The sequence below is a fragment of the Cherax quadricarinatus genome, chromosome 64, assembly GCF_038502225.1.
Source record: "Cherax quadricarinatus isolate ZL_2023a chromosome 64, ASM3850222v1, whole genome shotgun sequence".
NCBI lineage: Eukaryota > Metazoa > Arthropoda > Malacostraca > Decapoda > Parastacidae > Cherax > Cherax quadricarinatus.
The window spans coordinates 11,376,309-11,395,592 of NC_091355.1; the positions used below are offsets into that span (position 1 = coordinate 11,376,309).

The 19,284-nt window shown below is 40.0% G+C and overlaps 1 protein-coding gene across 1 annotated transcript in view; it reads right to left on the reverse strand.

Moving 5' to 3' along the window:
* Positions 1 to 12,085: 12,085 nt before the first annotated feature.
* Positions 12,086 to 19,284, reverse strand: part of LOC128700025 (nudC domain-containing protein 3) — a 103,628-nt gene continuing 96,429 nt past the window's right edge. The window contains exon 11 of the transcript XR_011393789.1: positions 12,086 to 12,386. The gene's annotated coding sequence lies outside the window, so the exon portion shown is untranslated. The remainder of the gene's footprint in view (positions 12,387 to 19,284) is intronic.

Below are 19,284 nucleotides of genomic sequence, written 5' to 3' on the forward strand. Positions count from 1 at the left end.
CTCCAGCGTCATCAGGCCAATTTCCCTCAACCTTTCATTGTAGGACAATCCCCTTAGCTCTGGGACTAGTCTTGTTGCAAACCTTTGCACTTTCTCTAATTTCTTGACGTGCTTGACCAGGTGTTGATTCCAAACTGGTGCTGCATACTCCAGTATGGGCCTGACGTACACGGTGTACAGTCTTGAACGATTCCTCACTGAGGTATCGGAATGCTATTTTTGGGTTTGCCAGGCGTCTGGTTATCTGGTTGATGTGCGCCTCGGGAGGTGTTCGGTATTATGCTCACCCCAAGATCTTTTTCCTTGAGTGAGGTTTGCAGTCTTTGGCCACCTAGACTATACTCTGTCTGTGGTCTTCTTTGCCCTTCCACGATCTTCATGACTTTGCATTTGGTGGGTTTAAATTTAAGGAGCCAGTTGCTGGACCAGGCTTGTAGCCTGTCCAGGTCTCTTTGTATTCCTGCCTGATCCTCATCCGATTTAATTCTCCTCATTAACTTCACATCATCTGTAAACAGGGACACTTCTGACATCAATGACATACTACTATATAGAAAGCCCCTTGTTATGCTGAACATTTTGGGCAAATTAGGTCAGTGTCCCAGGATGCGACCCACACCAGTCAACTAACACCCAGGTACCCATTTTACTGATGGGGAACATTGACAACAGGTGGAAAGAAACATGCCCAGTGTTTCTACTCTGGCTGGGAATCAAACCCAGGCCCTCACTGTGTGAAGCGAGAGCTTCACACGGCCTGGTGGCTAACGCTCTCGCTTCACACGGCGAGGGTCTGGGTTCAATTCACAGCCAGAGTAGAAACACTGGGCGTGTTTCTTTCCACCTGTTGTCTGTGTTCCCCATCAGTAAAATGGGTACCTGGGTGTTAGTTGACTGGTGTTTACCTGGAGAGAGTTCCGGGGGTCAACGCCCCCGCGGCCCGGTCTGTGACCAGGCCTCCTGGTGGATCAGATTATTATTACAATCAAGGGGGAAGCGCTAAACCCGGAGGATTATACAGCGCCTGGGGGGGGGGGGGATGTGGAAGGCATTCAGGCTTAATTTGGGGAACTGGAGCACAGATCCAATTCCCTAAATCAAGAGCCCCTCACCAACATCAAGGAACCTTCCTTGAGGGGTGGTGGATCAGAGCCTGATCAACCAGGCTGTTGCTGCTGGCTGCACGCAAACCAACGTACAAGCCACAGCCCGGCTGATCAGGAACTGACTTTAGGTGCTTGTCCAGTGCCAGCTTGAAGACTGCCAGGGGTCTGTTGGTAATCCCCCTTATGTGTGCTGGGAGGCAGTTGAACAGTCTCAGGCCCCTGACACTTATTGTATGGTCTCTTAACGTGCTAGTGACACCCCTGCTTTTCATTGAGGGGATGTTGCATCGTCTGCCAAGTCTTTTGCTTTCGTAGTGAGTGATTTTCGTGTGCAAGTTCGGTACTAGTCCCTCTAGGATTTTCCAGGTGTATATAATCATGTATCTCTCCCTCCTGCGTTCCAGGGAATACAGGTTTAGGAACCTCAAGCGCTCCCAATAATTGAGGTGTTTTATCTCCGTTATGCGCGCCGTGAAAGTTCTCTGTACATTTTCTAGGTCGGCAATTTCACCTGCCTTGAAAGGTGCTGTTAGTGTGCAGCAATATTCCAGCCTAGATAGAACAAGTGACCTGAAGAGTGTCATCATGGGCTTGGCCTCCCTAGTTTTGAAGGTTCTCATTATCCATCCTGTCATTTTTCTAGCAGATGCGATTGATACAATGTTATGGTCCTTGAAGGTGAGATCCTCCGACATGATCACTCCCAGGTCTTTGACATTGGTGTTTCGCTCTATTTTGTGGCCAGAATTTGTTTTGTACTCTGATGAAGATTTAATTTCCTCATGTTTACCATATCTGAGTAATTGAAATTTCTCATCGTTGAACTTCATAATGTTTTCTGCAGCCCACTGAAAGATTTGGTTGATGTCCGCCTGGAGCCTTGCAGTGTCTGCAATGGAAGACACTGTCATGCAGATTCGGGTGTCATCTGCAAAGGAAGACACGGTGCTGTGGCTGACATCCTTGTCTATGTCGGATATGAGGATGAGGAACAAGATGGGAGCGAGTACTGTGCCTTGTGGAACAGAGCTTTTCACCGTAGCTGCCTCGGACTTTACTCTGTTGACGACTACTCTCTGTGTTCTGTTAGTGAGGAAATTATAGATCCATCGACCGACTTTTCCTGTTATTCCTTTAGCACGCATTTTCTGCGCTATTACGCCATGGTCACACTTGTCGAAGGCTTTTGCAAAGTCTGTATATATTACATCTGCATTCTTTTTGTCTTCTAGTGCATTTAGGACCTTGTCGTAGTGATCCAATAGTTGAGACAGACAGGAGCGACCTGTTCTAAACCCATGTTGCCCTGGGTTGTGTAACTGATGGGTTTCTAGATGGGTGGTGATCTTGCTTCTTAGGACCCTTTCAAAGATTTTTATGATATGGGATGTTAGTGTTATTGGTCTGTAGTTCTTTGCTGTTGCTTTACTGCCCCCTTTGTGGAGTGGGGCTATGTCTGTTGTTTTTAGTAACTGTGGGACGACCCCCGTGTCCATGCTCCCTCTCCATAGGATGGAAAAGGCTCGTGATAGGGGCTTCTTGCAGTTCTTGATGAACACAGAGTTCCATGAGTCTGGCCCTGGGGCAGAGTGCATGGGCATGTCATTTATCGCCTGTTTGAAGTCATTTGGCGTCAGGATAACATCGGATAGGCTTGTGTTAATCAAATTTTGTGGCTCTCTCATAAAAAACGGGTCGCATCCTGGGACACTGACCTCATTTGCCCGAAATGCTGAGCATAAGGGGCTTTCTATATAGTAGTATGTCACTGATGTCAGCTAGGCCTGTATACCATATACATATACTTGTAGTTATTATTATTATTATTATAATCAAAAAGAAGCGCTAAGCCACAAGGGCTATACAGCGCTGCAGGGTAGGGAAGGAAGCGAGGGTATTGGATGGCAGAAGGGAGGAGGGATGATCAGTAGGTTACAGAAAACAGCGGGGCAGGGGATAGTACGGGGGTAGGGGGTAGCAAGAGATTGAAGTAGAAAGGGCTGAAGGTATCAGAATTTGTGAAGTCAGTTGTTGTCAAAAAGTCAATGAGAGAGTCTGGATGAAAGGTGGGTCCATCAGCGAGAAGGGAAGGTAAAGAGAGAGCAGCAGAGCGAAGACAACGACGGAGGTAAATTCTGAGTGCTCGTTGATAAAGTAGGCAGTCCAACAGAATGTGGCTGACTGATAATGGAACTTGGCAATTCTCACAGAGAGGAGCAGGGCGCCTCTCCATGAGATATCCATGAGTAAGACGAGTATGGCCAATGCGAAGACGGGAGAGAGTAGTCTCCCAACCTCGACACTGGTGATAAGAAGACGGCCAGTAACCTATACTCGGTTTAATAGATTGAAGTTTGTTGCCGAGCATAGTAGACCAACGTTGTTGCCAACGGGTGTGAAGTTGGGAAGATATTGCAGCAAAATAGTCCGTAAATGGAATACCTCTACATGAAACTGGTAGGTCATGTACTGCTGACCGCGCAGCAGTGTCTGCCTGTTCATTGCCCTGTACGTCAACATGACCAGGGACCCAACAAAAAACAATATCTTTATGCTTGGTAAAGATGCGGCGTAGCCAGAGTTGGATACGATATACTTGTAGTAAAATAAAGATATTATTATTATTATTTAACCACCAGGCCACCAGAGCCCTTGCAGTACTTTAACTGTTATGCAAGCCTGATCCTCTAGCTTTTGCATTAACCTCTTGTGAGGAACTGTGTTGAATGTCTTCTTGCATTCCAAGAAAATGTAATCTATCTATGCCCCTCTCTCTCGTCTTACTTCTGTTACTTTGTCACAAAACTCCAGGTTTGTGACACAGGTTTTCCCTTCCCTGAAACCATGCTGGTTGTCATTTATAAGCTTGTTTCTTTCTAGGTGCTCCAGTCTTGCTGGTTAATCCTTACCTCTCTCTCTGGTAGTGTCCCTAACATGTTGATGCATGATGTTTTCCAGTACCACATCATCTTGGCTCTCCATGTTTCGGGACCTCCCATGGGACTCCAGGTTTTCCCAGTCAATCTTCTTGTAATTGATATCACCCATAACTAGTAACTTTGCTTTACCTGTGTGAGTTCTTCTGGCCACCTCAGCTAGTCTGTCTACCATTGCCCTGTTGCTCTCTTCATATTCTTCTCTTGCCCTCCTGCAGTTCTGTGGCTGGTTGTACATCACTGCAATTACCACCTTAGGGGTCCCCAGACTGGATTGTTCCTACTATGTAGCCCCTTTCATCCATTCCATTTCCTCAAATCTCACTGGTTTTTAATGAGCAGTGCAACACCTCCTCCCCCTCTGCTCCCTCTATCTTCCCTCAGGATCTAATATCTGGGTGGGAAGATTGCATCTGTTATCATCCTGGTGAGTTTTGTTTCTGTGAGTGGTATTATATCTTGGGATGCCTCCTTGATTCTTTCATGCCACTCCTCATATTTATTTGTTATTCCATCTGCATCTGTATACCAAACCTTCAACTTCTTTTCTAAAACTGTGATCTGGGGTACATTGGGGGTTGGGGAAGCGGGAGACCTGACGAGGAACTATGGGGGGTTGGTATACGTATAATGTTGTGCTGAATAGGTAAAACTTGCGATTTTGGCTTATATAGCAACTCTCTTCTTGCCGAATAAAGCAAACAAAAATTTGTGCATGCAATAATTTTGTAACACTCAATCTGACCGTAACGAAAAAAAATATTTCACTGTGTTTGTTTATTATCAAATTATTGTAAACTTGTCTAAAATATACAGTGGTACCTCGGGATACAAACAGCTCAAAACTCGAACAATTATGTAAGTGTATTTATGTAAGTGCTTTTGTAAGTGTATTTTTGGGTCTGAAATGGATTAATCTAATTTACATTGTTCCTTATGGGAACAAATTCGATTGGTATCGGCGCTCTAACAGCCTTCTGGAGCGAACTAAGTTCATATCCCGAGGTACCACTGTATTTAGTAGGATTAGGCTAAATTAAATTGCGTTTGTTATAATAAGGTTATGTAAGTTTTCTAAAGGTTCTTTTGGTACAAAATTATTAATTTTTACATTAACATAAATAAAAAAATATATCTTTAAACGTATAAGAGAAAATTTTAGAAAGGACTTAATTTTAAACGAGTTCTTGCTAATTGACCAGTTTTATCTATTCAGCACAACATTATACATATATACAGGCTCTCCTCTCTTAGCGACGTACTCGTTTACTGATGCTTCGGACTTACAATGGGCTCTCTGACCAGTATCCATACCTAAATAATGTATATTAGAGCTGATTTCCTCTATTCTGTTTATTTCAATATACAGTACACTATTGTATAAATATTTAAAAATATACCAGATCTGTTATGAATGGTGCAAAGGAGACATTAAAACAATATCAAAGATGGTTGACACAAACTCACTACCATTATAGTATGCTCCTCACTTAGCGACGAATTCGTTTAACGATGTGGTTAGGAATGGAACTCTGTTGTTAAGCGAGGAGAGGCTGTATACGTATATTTATATACTGAGGTACACAGCCCTCCAAGTATACATATATTGTTGCTTTCAATGTATACACATTAAGAAGGATACACTCATTAGGATACAAAGTGAAGGACATATAGGAAAAGAATTATTATACTCACGAAGAAGTGCTAAACCAGTGTGACTTATTCAGCTTATGGAGCAATGGTGGCTTGTTCCTCTATACGCTCTAAGTTTAAGAGCTTAATTATGCACCCCGTACCCATCTTGTGGGTGGTAGTCAAAAGATTTCAGAGGCACGTTATGGGTCCTGGGATTGGGCCCCAGAGTTTTCGGGCCTCAACAAGTTGCTTGCCCTAGGTCCCCTTATAACAAGTTGCTTGTCCTGGGTCCCCCTATAACAAGTTGCTTGTTCTGGGACTGTCACAAGTTACAAGCCCTGCAGCCCCAGTAACTTTTAATCTGGATAGGCAAATTGTCACCATTTTGCCAAAGTGGTAATGCGTGTTGTAGCTCTCGGCACAGGCAGGTATTTTTTTTTTTTTTTCAACAAGTCGGCCATCTCCCACCGAGGCAGGGTGACCCAAAAAGAAAGAAAATACTTTCATCATCATTCAACACTTTCACCTCACTCACACATGATCACTGTTTTTGCAGAGGTGCTCAGAACACAACAGTTTAGAAGCATATACGTATAAAGATACACAACATATCCCTCCAAACTAATATCCCAAAACCCCTCCTTTAGAGTGCAGGCATTGTACTTCTCATTTCCAGGACTCAAGTCTGGCTATATAAAAATAACTGGTTTCCCTGAATCCCTTCACTAAATATTACCCTGGTCACACTCCAACAGATCGTCAGGTCCCAAATAGTATTCGTCTCCATTCACTCCTATCGAACACGCTCATGCATGCCTGCTGGAAGTCCAAGTCCCTCGCCTACAAAACCTCCCTTACCCCTTCCTTCCAACCTTTTCGAGGACGACCCCTACCCAGCCTTCCTTCTCCTACAGATTTAAATGCTCTCCATGTCATTCTACTTTGATCCATTCTCTCTAAATGACCAAACCACCTCAACAACCCCTCTTCAGCCCACTAATACTTTTATTAACTCCACACCTTCTCCTAATTTCCACACTCCGAATTTTCTGCATAATATTTACACCACACACTGCCCTTAGACAGGACATTTCCACTGCCTCCAACCGCCTCCTCGCTGCTGCATTCACAACCCAAGCTTCACACCCATATAAGTGTTGGTACTACTATACTTTCATACAATCCCTTCTTTGCCTCCATAGATAACGTTTTTTGACTCCGCATATACCCCAATGCACCACTCACCTTTTTTCCTTCATCAAGTCTATGATTAACCTCATCTTTCATAAATCCATCTGCCGACATGTCAACTCCCAAGTATCTGAAAACATTCACTTCTTCCATACTCCTCCTCCCCAATTTGATATCCAATTTTTTTTTATCTAAATCATTTGATACCCACATCACCTTACTCTTTCCTATGTTCACTTTCAACTTTCTACCTTTACACACACTCCCAAACTCATCCACTAACCTTTGCAATTTTTCTTTAGAATCTCCCATAAGCACAGTATCATCAGCAAAAAGTAACTTTGTCAATTCCCATTTTGTATTTGATTACCCATAATTTAATCCCACCCTTCTCCCGAAACACAATAGCATTTACTTCTTTTACAACCCCATCTATAAATACATTAAACAACCATGGTGACATTACACATCCCTGTCTAAGACCTACTTTTACCAGGAAGTAGTCTCCCTCTCTTCTACACACCCTATCCTCATAAAAACTCTTTACAGCATTTAATAATTTACCACCTATTCCATATACTTGCAACATCTGCCACATTGCTCCCCTAACCACTCTATCATATGCCTTTTCTAAATCCATAAATGCAATAAAAACTTCCCTACCTTTATCTAAATAATGTTCACATATATGCTTCAATGTAAACACTTGATCTACGCATCCCCTACCCACTCTGAAACCTCCTTGCTCATCTGCAATTCTACATTCTGTCTTACCTCTAATTCTTTCAATAATAACCCTACCGTACACATTTCCTGGTATACTCAATAAACTTATTCCTCTATAATTTTTACAGTCTCTTTTGTACCCCTTCCCTTTATATAAAGGGACTATACATGCTCTCCGTCAATCCCTAGGTACCTTCCCCTCTTTCATACATTTATTAAACAAAAGTACCAACCACTCCAACACTATATCCCCCCCTGCTTTTAACATTTCTGTCATGATCCCATCAGTTCCAGCTGCTTTACCCCCTTTCATTCTATGTAATGCCTCACGTACCTCCCCCACACTTACATTCTGCTCTTCTTCACTCCTAAATGATGGTATACCTCCCTAGCCAGTGCATGAAATTACCGCCTCCCTTTCTTCCTCAACATTTAAAAGTTCCTCAAAATATTCTCGCCATCTACCTAATACCTCCCTCTCCCCATCTACTAACTCCCCTACTCTGTTTTTAACTGACAAATCCATACGTTTCCTAGGCTTTCTTAACTTGTTTAAATCACTCCAAAATTAAAATTTCTTGAGTGCCTCTCCCACTCTATCATCTGCTTTCCTTTTGCACTCTCTCACCACTCTCTTCACCTTTCTTTTACTCTCCATATACTCTGCTCTTCTTATAACACTTCTGCTTTGTAAAAACCTCTCATAAGCTAACTTTTTCTCTTTTATCACACCCTTTACTTCATCATTCCACCAATCACTCCTCTTTCCTCCTGCCCCCACACTCCTATAACCACAAACTTCTGCCCCACATTCTAATACTGCATTTTTAAAACTATTCCAACCCTCTTCAACCCCCCACTACTCATCTTTGCACTAGCTCACCTTTCTGCCAATAGTCGCTTATATCTCACCCGAACTTCCTCCTCCCTTAGTTTATACACTTTCACTTCCCTCCTACTTGTTGTTGCCACCTTCTTCTTGTCCCATCTACCTCTTACTCTAACTGTATCTACAACTAAATAATGATCCGATATATCAGTTGCCCCTCTATAAAGGTGTACATCCTGGAGCCTACCCATTAACCTTTTATCCACCAATACATAATCTAACAAACTGCTTTCATTACGTGCTACATCATACCTTGTATATTTATTTATCCTCTTTTTCATAAAATATGTATTACTTATTACCAAATCTCTTTCTACACATAGCTCAATTAAAGGCTCCCCATTTACATTTACCCCTGGCACCCCAAATTTACATATTACTCCCTCCACAACATTTTTACCCACTTTAGCATTGAAATCCCCAACCCAAAGTACTCTCACACTTGGTTCAAAACTCCCCATGCATTCACTCAACATTTCCCAAAATCTCTCTCTCTCCTCTACACTTCTCTCTTCTCCAGGTGCATATACACTTACTATAACCCACTTTTCACATCCAACCTTTATTTTACTCCACATAATCCTTGAATTAATACATTTATAGTCCCTCTTTTCCTGCCATATCTTATCCTTCAACATTATTGCTACTCCTTCTTTAGCTCTAACTCTATTTGAAACCCCTGACCTAATCCCATTTATTCCTCTCCACTGAAACTCCTACCCCCTTCAGCTTTGTTTCACTTAAAGCCAGGACATCCAGCTTCTTCTCATTCATAACATCCACAATCATCTCTTTCTTATCATTTACACAACATCTACTGACATTCAGACTTCCCACTTTGACAATTTTCTTCTTCTTATTCTTTTTAGTAATCTTTACAGGAAAAGGGGTTACTAGCCCATTGTTCCTGGCATTTTAGTTGACTTTTAGAACACGCATGGCTTACGGAGGAAAGATTCTTATTCCACTTCTCCATGGATATAAAAGGAAAAGTAATAAGACCAAAAACTATTAAGATAAAATCAAAGAAAACTCAGATGAGTGTTTATAAATAAACGTGTACATGTATGTGTAGTGTGACCTAAGTTTAAGTAGAAGTAGCAAGACATACCTGTAATCTTGCATATTTATGAGACATGCAAAAAACACCAGCAATCCTACCATCATGTAAAACAATTACAGGCTTTTGTTTTACATTCACTTGGCAGGACGGAAGTACCTCCCTGGGTGGTTGCTGTCTACCAACCTACTACAGGCAGGTATACCTTCGTATAACACTGAGAGGCACAGTACTGAGAAGCATCATGTGAGAGTTTGTAGTTTTTGGTTCCTGACAAATAAGCCTTTGTATCCCAGTGAGGTAACATGTGAAATAACAATATCATCAAATTAAGCACTAAATCCAAAAGGGTCATACAGTGCTGCACGTATGTATGAAAGGAGGAATGTGCAAAGGTGTCGAGAGAGTGAAGGGCAGGAGTGTGCAAGGGAAGAGCAGGGTACAAAAGTAAAAGTAACATCACTGTTGGTGCAATATATTTATTTCTGTTAAAAAGTCAGAGTCTGCATCAAAGGTGGGACTTTCAGCACGGAGGTCAGTTAATGTGATGGGGTTGCAGAGATCATGAAAGTGAATTCTGAGTACCTGCTGATAGGCTGGCCAATATATAAACATATGGTGAACTGACAGTGCAACCTGATAGTCCTTGCAGAGTGGTGCCAGGTGATTTTTCCATGTGGTGTCTGAGAGTGGAGTGTGTGTAGCTGATACTTAGGTGGGAGATTGCGGTCTCCCAAACACAACAATGGTTTGAAGAAATGCAGCTTGACAAAAAAACAATTTGTTGTGGACCAACTCAGATCAAGTAAGGAATACAGTATCCCTGTTGGAAACTGGAAGGTCATGAATGGCTAATCAAGTGGCTGAGTCTACTTGTTCACTACCCCAAACATCAGGTCCAGGGACCCAGCAAAGTTATATGTAGAAGCTTTGGTTCCAGACAAGTGTGCCTTTATATCTTTCCCTGTTAGGTAACATGTAGCTTTGGTTCCAGACAAGTGTACCTCTGTATCCTTCCCTGTTAGGTAACATGTAGCTTTGGTTCCAGACAAGTGTGCCTTTGTATCTTCCACTGTGACATAACATGTAGAAGGAGATTTACATAGGACAAGAGTGATTTATTTTTACTCATGTCCAATGCTTTCTACATAGAGTCTATTCATAGTCCTTTGCGCATTATTACTCATATTAGGATGTTATGCCTAAGAGAAAAACCCTCGTGTTGCACTGCAACAACACATGATATTCATAAAATTCAGCTTTGATAGACTCATTGCACATCCAGGTACTGAGTTGGCAATATGAAACAAAGGTGTTACCTTAGAGATGAATCTTTGTGATGAACACATTGTAATAGATATGGCATCAGATCACCTTCTGATATTATAAATTCAAGTTTCTTCTCAAAAATCACTTACTCACCCACAATTAAATAAATACTGAATAATTGTATCTCATAAATTGTATCTCATATATGTATCTCATTATTGTATCTCATAAATGTCAACCTGTGACCCAATCAAACTTTGTTACTATTTAACTTCATTACCTAACAGAATACTCCATTCTACTGATTACAGAGCAACACAGTAAATGACCATATGACCTGTCTTTGTAATACTCATTTGTACTAAATTGTTGTCTGTTTTACAATAATTTTTGTACCACTGAATATATCATTGCTTAGTTAATCTTAAGTTAATTTTAAGCCTGCCCACAATGCTCTACATACAAGGGGCTTTGGCATGCTGCACTTTAAAAATTGTATTCCTTGTACTTCTCTGTATCATGTTCAAATTAATAAAAAAATAAATAAATAAATAAAACCACTATTAACCCTTTCAGGGTCCAGAGGCCAAATTTCAAAGTGTGCACCAGGGTCCAAGAATTAAAAAAAAAAATTTTTTTTCTTATGAAATGATAGAGAATCTTTTTCTGAAAGTAATAAAACAAAAAGTACGAAATTTGATGGAAAACTGACGAAATTATGCTCTCGCGAATTTTGATGTGTGTGATATTTACGCATTGGCGATTTTACCAACTTTGACTCCCATTTTAGGTCAATTACATTATTCCAGTCGACCAAATTCTTAGCTATTTCACTAGTATTACTTCTATTCTATCAATTGAGCACAAGAAATCAAGTCAACTGTTTCAACTACAAAATAAAGTGATCGGAAATTGGTAATATGGCCAGTTTAACACAAAGTTCAAAATATTCCAAATTCAAAATAGGGTCCAGAATAAACAATGCAGGCATTCCTGGCACCAAACTAACATTTCCTCTGTTCATTAGTTACATTTTAAGGCTTTACAAATGAATTCCATTTTTATTTTTTATTCACATAATGAATTTTTATTCAAACCAAAAATAGAAGATTTACTCTTATGCAATATTGTAATATAATTGTATAAATAATATCACCATAATATACGCACCAGCTGGCGTGTATTAGATGTGTGAGGTCATTTGTTTACTCTCGAACATCGGCAAAAATTTAACATTTCCGCTACTCTGAGCTCAGTTTCAAGCCATTTCCAGTATTAAAACCAATCAATATCATCTCAATTTCTGTAATATATCTTCCATTCTATCAAATGAGACCAAGAAATCGCAAATAAAACTATAAAAACATACGAAAAAACATTGTAAAGTCGCTGTTTTAATAAAAAATTACGGTCTCAATTTTTTTTTCTCTCATTATGCACTGTGTGCTGCAGGATTTGTTTTATGTGGTGCACACATACCGCATAGATGTATTCTCTCATATCTAGGCCCAAATTTACCACTCACAGCTTACCAGAGTGAGCTGAGCTCATGGCGTAGATCTACGGCACGGACCCTGAAAGGATTAATATTTGGTATTACAGTACTATCCTCTCTGGTAGCGTATTCAAATGAAAATGCTTGAATGTTTCCTCTTAACAGCATAATAATTTTATCACTCATGTTACAGATTAGTATAATACCTATGACTGTTCCTCTTTCAAGACTTTCATCAACGATCTTGTAAATAATATTCAGAACTATTTAGAACCACTTGTACATTCACTCAGACTCTCCCCTCCTGTACCTCAAACTCATCTAACTACTATGATAATTATACAGTAAATCCTCCACAGAACAGACATCTTGATAATAGACTTTGGAAATATGGAACATAATCTACCAGGTTAATCAATTTGGAAATAATGGACATAGTTTGTTGGTTACAGAATTGTCTATTACTGTTACAATTAGGTCAAAACACAACTGTCATTATCAGCCATCTGCTACCCCCAATTATTCCATTATATGGAGTTTTACTACTATAATGATTCTAAATTCTGAGTACTGACACATACTGCTAGGAGAATAGGCCTAGCCAATACAAAAAAAGTAACACCTCTGAAATAATGAAGCCCTTACAAACTGATCTCACTGCCACCAGGGAGCATATGACTGAGCTTCGACAGACCGGGAAACATTGGCCGATGGTCTTATTGCTGACACCCCAGTTGCCAGGCATTGTGGGGTATAATTAGGACAGGACTGGCAGGCTACATCCTTTATACAGAGTGAATGAGCTAGTCAGTGCTTGGGCTGCTATATTAAGTTATGATAATCTATTCAATACGTCTGACAAAATTAAAGACGAAACATGATGCCAGACAGAGACTGGGTTGTTTATGGTCACCAAGGAAGATGACCTTAAAATTCCTTTCACTAAGTTTGAGGTTAACGCTTCACTAGCTAAAGACAAAAACCCTGTCACCTGGGAAAGTTGTATCATTATACCATACTCAGATTGCTCTGTTAATACTAGGAAATCCTTTACATGAATTATACAGCATAAGCTATGTGACTGAGATGCTCCCTAAATTATGGACTAGTAGTCTCATCATTTCCATTTCAAAACCCAATCAGCAAAATACATTTCACCCAATATGTCTTACTAGCTGCTTGGGGAAAACATTTGAGAGGCTGACTCTGAAGTGTCTTTTGTGAAGAATCGAACAATTTATGTCCTTCCTGTTACATGACCTAGTTGATGCCTCAATGAAATTAAGTGAACACTGCAGAAAAACCACAGCTGTAATGGTAGATTCCATACCTAGGGAGATAACTACTTATGATATTGCAGCAGCAGCAGCAGTGGCAAAGTGATTGAATGAATTGGGTGTAAAGTTACCAAATAACAAAATCATCTCAGACACAATGAGGAACCTTGGTATTTTGTTGGGATTTGATTAATTTAGAGACTGTGTCACCAAGACTAGTGGAAAAGATGGGCACAACATATGTCTGTATAGGTGCCCCACTGGTTCTGTCATAACCTGTAAAATACTGTTAGAACGTACAGGAATTCCAGAAGAAAGGGAAGTCAATATGAGCAACAGTCTGTTAGTGATCAAAATTGGTGCACATGGATCATTTAGACAAAGAATTCTGGTGGTGGTGAAGAGCCAGTCCATAAAATGTGGGATTTAGATATGGTAAGAATAAGGAAAACCAACTGTCTCCAGAACATGAAGAAACCTACAAAGATTATTTGATAAGTGTTAAGTTTAACCCTTCAGCTTTCAAAAGCCCCTAAATTAAATGCTTCTTCTGTATCACAATTAAAAAAATATCTCTAAAATAATAGAGAATCTTTTTCTAAAGGTAATGTCATCAAAAATGCAAAATCTGATGCAATACTTATGAAATTATACAGATGAGAAGTTGGAGCTCATGGAACACTTCATGCAACAGTTATTTCACTCATTTTGAGGCTCATTTTAGGACTATTCCAGTGCTCAAACTGACCCAGTTCCTAATTATTTTGCTAGCATGTTTACACAGTGCCCAGTCACTCTTCAGGACTACCCTATTAAATGCTGAGAAGTTGGTAATTTGGCTAATATTACACAATTTTCAATTTAAAAACAGAGCTCAAAACAAAAACCGAAGGCATTCCAGCCACTAAAGCAACTTTCCCCTCTGTTCATTAATCACATCCTCAGGCCACTCCTATATAACACTTGCCCTCCATTGAGAATCCATCACCACACACCAAAAATCAATGTTTTACCTATTTGCAAATAAACCACGACCTAGAATGTTTGATCATGGATTAGTCCATCCCAATAATTGAAGCCAACCTAGTGGAAAACCATTAAACAGCCAGGGAGGGGAAAAGGGCAAGTGGAGACAACCAATGAAGAACAATAGTAAATATTAAACAGTACTTAAATTTAGTGGATTGTATGTGGTATAATTACATAGAATTATAGAATCATTAAATATACACTGTTAAACCTAACATGAAATTACTAAGTCCATTAGAACATTCACAAGGCTATATACACCAAAAGGCATGTATCTCTCAGGGTATATATGCTGAGTATTTGCTTTCATCCCATTTTAGAGGTTAAGGTACAGATATTTTTGATTGGTAGTGAACAAGTGACGTGCAGCCTTAATGACTCTCATGCAGTTGATAGGCTTCAAACTTGATCAACTGATTAAAGCATACCTTGGCTACAGCTTTCTCTTACATCACCAACACTAGCTCATCATGCAGTATTGTATGTATAAATAAAAAGCTCTCTACACAGTCCTACATGACACTTATCTGCTCCAGTGTACAGATGTTATCCTTTATTCACATGCCTTTGATGGCTCAATTTTCCAATCTTGTTGACCACTTGATTCATAATGTTTGTTTTCACAGCTATATTTTGTCTCATGGTATATAATGAATCTAAACTATAATGAATTTTCCTCCAGTCTATTATTCCATGTTGCTTATACAAAGACTGTTTCACATTAATGTGTCAATCAATCTAAGAGTGATTAGACAGACCTACAGACCCAATCATAAAATAGTAAATATTAGTAATACAATGTGCAAATTACATCCAAGCGTCCTTTGAATTATGCCAGTAAATAGTGCAATACTTTGACACTGAATAGTCTCTGAATACACTGTGACTGACTGGCTGCCATTATCTTAGCATATTTGGACAGAACTTGGCCCCATGTAGTATCTCTTGGGCTAACTGATTCAAACCCAAAGATTTCTTTTATATGAGACTATTGCTGATTCAGCAGAAATAATAACTAAACCATGTGGTATTGACTTTGGCGTTTATAAACAATTTGGCTTAAATACATATTTATTCGAGGATAGAATGTATTTCATACTTATGTAAAAACTTCCTTCCTGTAATCAATATATTAAGGAATTTTAAATATTATACACCTGATCATGACATGAATGTCTTGGCTCCACTGAATAACTAACTGTGTGATGTCAAGAGGTCCAGTTGGGTGCGATTTTCCAACCCTTAGTGGCAAGCTTGTGTGATTGAACCTCATTGATTCTTGTCCAGCTGCCTTTGCTGGTTAGCCTGCCTGACCTAACTTAGGTTCTAAACACATTTTGGACTATAATGTTGCTTTAGTTTATGAAAGAATAATTTTCTATTCAAAAATATAGTAGTACAATATTAACATATGAAGTTTCTAAAAAAAAAAAAATTATAGACAGTAGAGCCCCGCTTATATGGCTGGTTAGATTCCAGGCTACTGCTTTAGAACAGAATATCATTTTTCCACTTATAAATGCCTGACAACAAGTTGACACTAACTTACATTCAGTTAGTAATAGAATTTTTATTTTTATTATTATCACACTGGCCGATTCCCACCAAGGCAGGGTGGCCCGAAAAAGAAAAACTTTCACCATCATTCACTCCATCACTGTCTTGCCAGAAGGGTGCTTTACACTACAGTTTTTAAACTGCAACATTAACACCCCTCCTTCAGAGTGCAGGCACTGTACTTCCCATCTCCAGGACTCAAGTCCGGCCTGCCGGTTTCCCTGAATCCCTTCATAAATGTTACTTTGCTCACACTCCAACAGCACGTCAAGTATTAAAAACCATTTGTCTCCATTCACTCCTATCAAACACGCTCATGCATGCCTGCTGGAAGTCCAAGCCCCTCGCACACAAAACCTCCTTTACCCCCTCCCTCCAACCTTTCCTAGGCCGACCCCTACCCCGCCTTCCTTCCACTACAGACTGATACACTCTTGAAGTCATTCTGTTTCGCTCCATTCTCTCTACATGTCCGAACCACCTCAACAACCCTTCCTCAGCCCTCTGGACAACAGTTTTGGTAATCCCGCACCTCCTCCTAACTTCCAAACTACGAATTCTCTGCATTATATTCACACCACACATTGCCCTCAGACATGACATCTCCACTGCCTCCAGCCTTCTCCTCGCTGCAACATTCATCACCCACGCTTCACACCCATATAAGAGCGTTGGTAAAACTATACTCTCATACATTCCCCTCTTTGCCTCCAAGGACAAAGTTCTTTGTCTCCACAGACTCCTAAGTGCACCACTCACCCTTTTCCCCTCATCAATTCTATGATTCACCTCATCTTTCATAGACCCATCCGCTGACACGTCCACTCCCAAATATCTGAATACGTTCACCTCCTCCATACTCTCTCCCTCCAATCTGATATTCAATCTTTCATCACCTAATCTTTTGATAGAACTAGGCATTAAAAAATACAATAAAAAGTAAAATACACATAGTACACCCATTATTTACCTTAAAATACTCTATTTGTAGTCTTAATGTAAGGTGTGAGGCGAGTTGTATTTATTTGTAGGAAGTCAGGTGTGGGAAGTATGGTAGTCAGCCAAGGCAGCCCACCCCACCCCACACACACACGTAATATATGACATTTAAAACGCCCCAGAGCTATAAAATACATATACAGTACATTCATATTTGTAGTTGTTCTAGGTAATAGGTTGGTAGACAGCAACCGCCCAGGGAGGTACTACCGTCCTGCCAAGTGAGTGTAAAACGATGGTAGGATTGCTGGTGTCCTTTTTTCTGTCTCATAAACATGCAAGATTTCAGGTACGTCTTGCTACTTCTACTTACACTTAGGTCACACTACACATACATGTACAAGCATATATATACACACACCCCTCTGGGTTTTCTGCTATTTTATTTCTAGTTCTTGTTCTTGTTTATTTCCTCTTATCTCCATGGGGAAGTGGAACAGAATTCTTCCTCCGTAAGCTATGCGTGTTGTAAGAGGCGACTAAAATGCCAGGAGCAAGGGGCTAGTAACCCCTTCTCCTGTATAAATTACTAAATTTAAAAAGAAAAACTTTCGTTTTTCTTTTTGGGTCACCCTGCCTCGGTGGGATACGGCCGGTGTGTTGAAAGAAAGAAATATATATATGATGACTAAACATCACATACAGTGGCACCCTGGTTTTCGTCCTTAATCTGTTCCAGGTCAGTTGAAATCCGAAAAGGGCAAAAACCAAAGTAATATTTCCCATAAGAAATAATGTAAATCCAATTAATCCTTTCCAGACAACCAAAAATATTGACAAAAAATACATTTTACAGAGAATAACTATAATTTTATATACAGAAAACAATGAGAAATAAATATAAAGCCCTAATTTTAATGGATAAATGAACATTTAAATCACTATTACATACCTTTATTGAAGACTCTTGCTGGCGTATGGAAGGTGAGGAGGGGAGAGAAGAGGACAGGTTATTGTTTGGAAGGAAAATCCCCCTACATAAGGCCTTCAGGTATCAAAGCCCTATCCAGGGTTACTTCCCAACTTTGTCTTTTACAGGCACCATTTTGAATCAGTGCACCCCTGTCACACAAAAAAAATCTGTCCAGAGAGGCCTGTTTCTGGCATCTCTTTAAGATTTGCCTAAAATGGGACAAGACATTGTCTTTGAACATGTTGCAGACACAGCCTGCAACAGCTTTGTTAGGGTGATAATTCTCCGCAAAACTCTGCAACTCGCTCCACTTTGCACACATGTCCTTAATCACTGAAGAAGGCACATTCTCACCAGGATTGAAGTGATTGTTGATTTGGACTTCCCATACTTTCTGGCGAGCTCGGCCACACATACACCACTTTCATATTTTGATACAAGCTCTTTCTTGAATTCTATCGTGTTTCTCACCTTCTTTACCAAAGTGCTGGCACTCTGAACTTTCTTTGGCCCCATGGTGGCTTATTTTACAGTCGCACTTAATAAACAAGCACCAAAAACAATGGATGAACATACGGAGTATTGTTCACTCGACAAGTGACAGAGGCACACTGAGTCAGGTGGCGGTGTCCCAGGAGGGCGGATGCGTCTGATACGGACAATTTCCGAGTCGATGTACGAAACCTGGAGTAAAAATTCACCAAAAAAGTGGCTGAAATCCAAATTGTACGATATTTGGACCAGACGAAAACCAGAGTTTTACTCTATATTGTTTGTTTCAGTTTATTCTCTTCCTGTTGTGATGAGTATTTTTTGCAAAGCCACTCATAATGATGCATCCATATACTGCAACACATGGTCAATCCAGTTGCTCTGATAGAGATTCTATTACCTGTTACAGACCTCTATATACATTAGGAGAGGTAATGGTAGATTAAATGGTAGTATAGAGTAAGTAGTGATGGTTGTGGTACATAGTGTGTAGCATATTCTGGAAAGAATGTGCACGTTTTAAAAAATTTCTTAGGTATGCACTGCATACACATGTTAAATTTAAGTTTGCTGTCAAGCTAAATACACAAGGATTTATTCCCTCATCTTGTATTGCAAAATGTGCACACTGGTATTTATCTTTGTGCCTGGGTGTATATTTTTAAGATTTATTCCCAAATATTAAATAGTATGAGTTATTGATAGTTTTA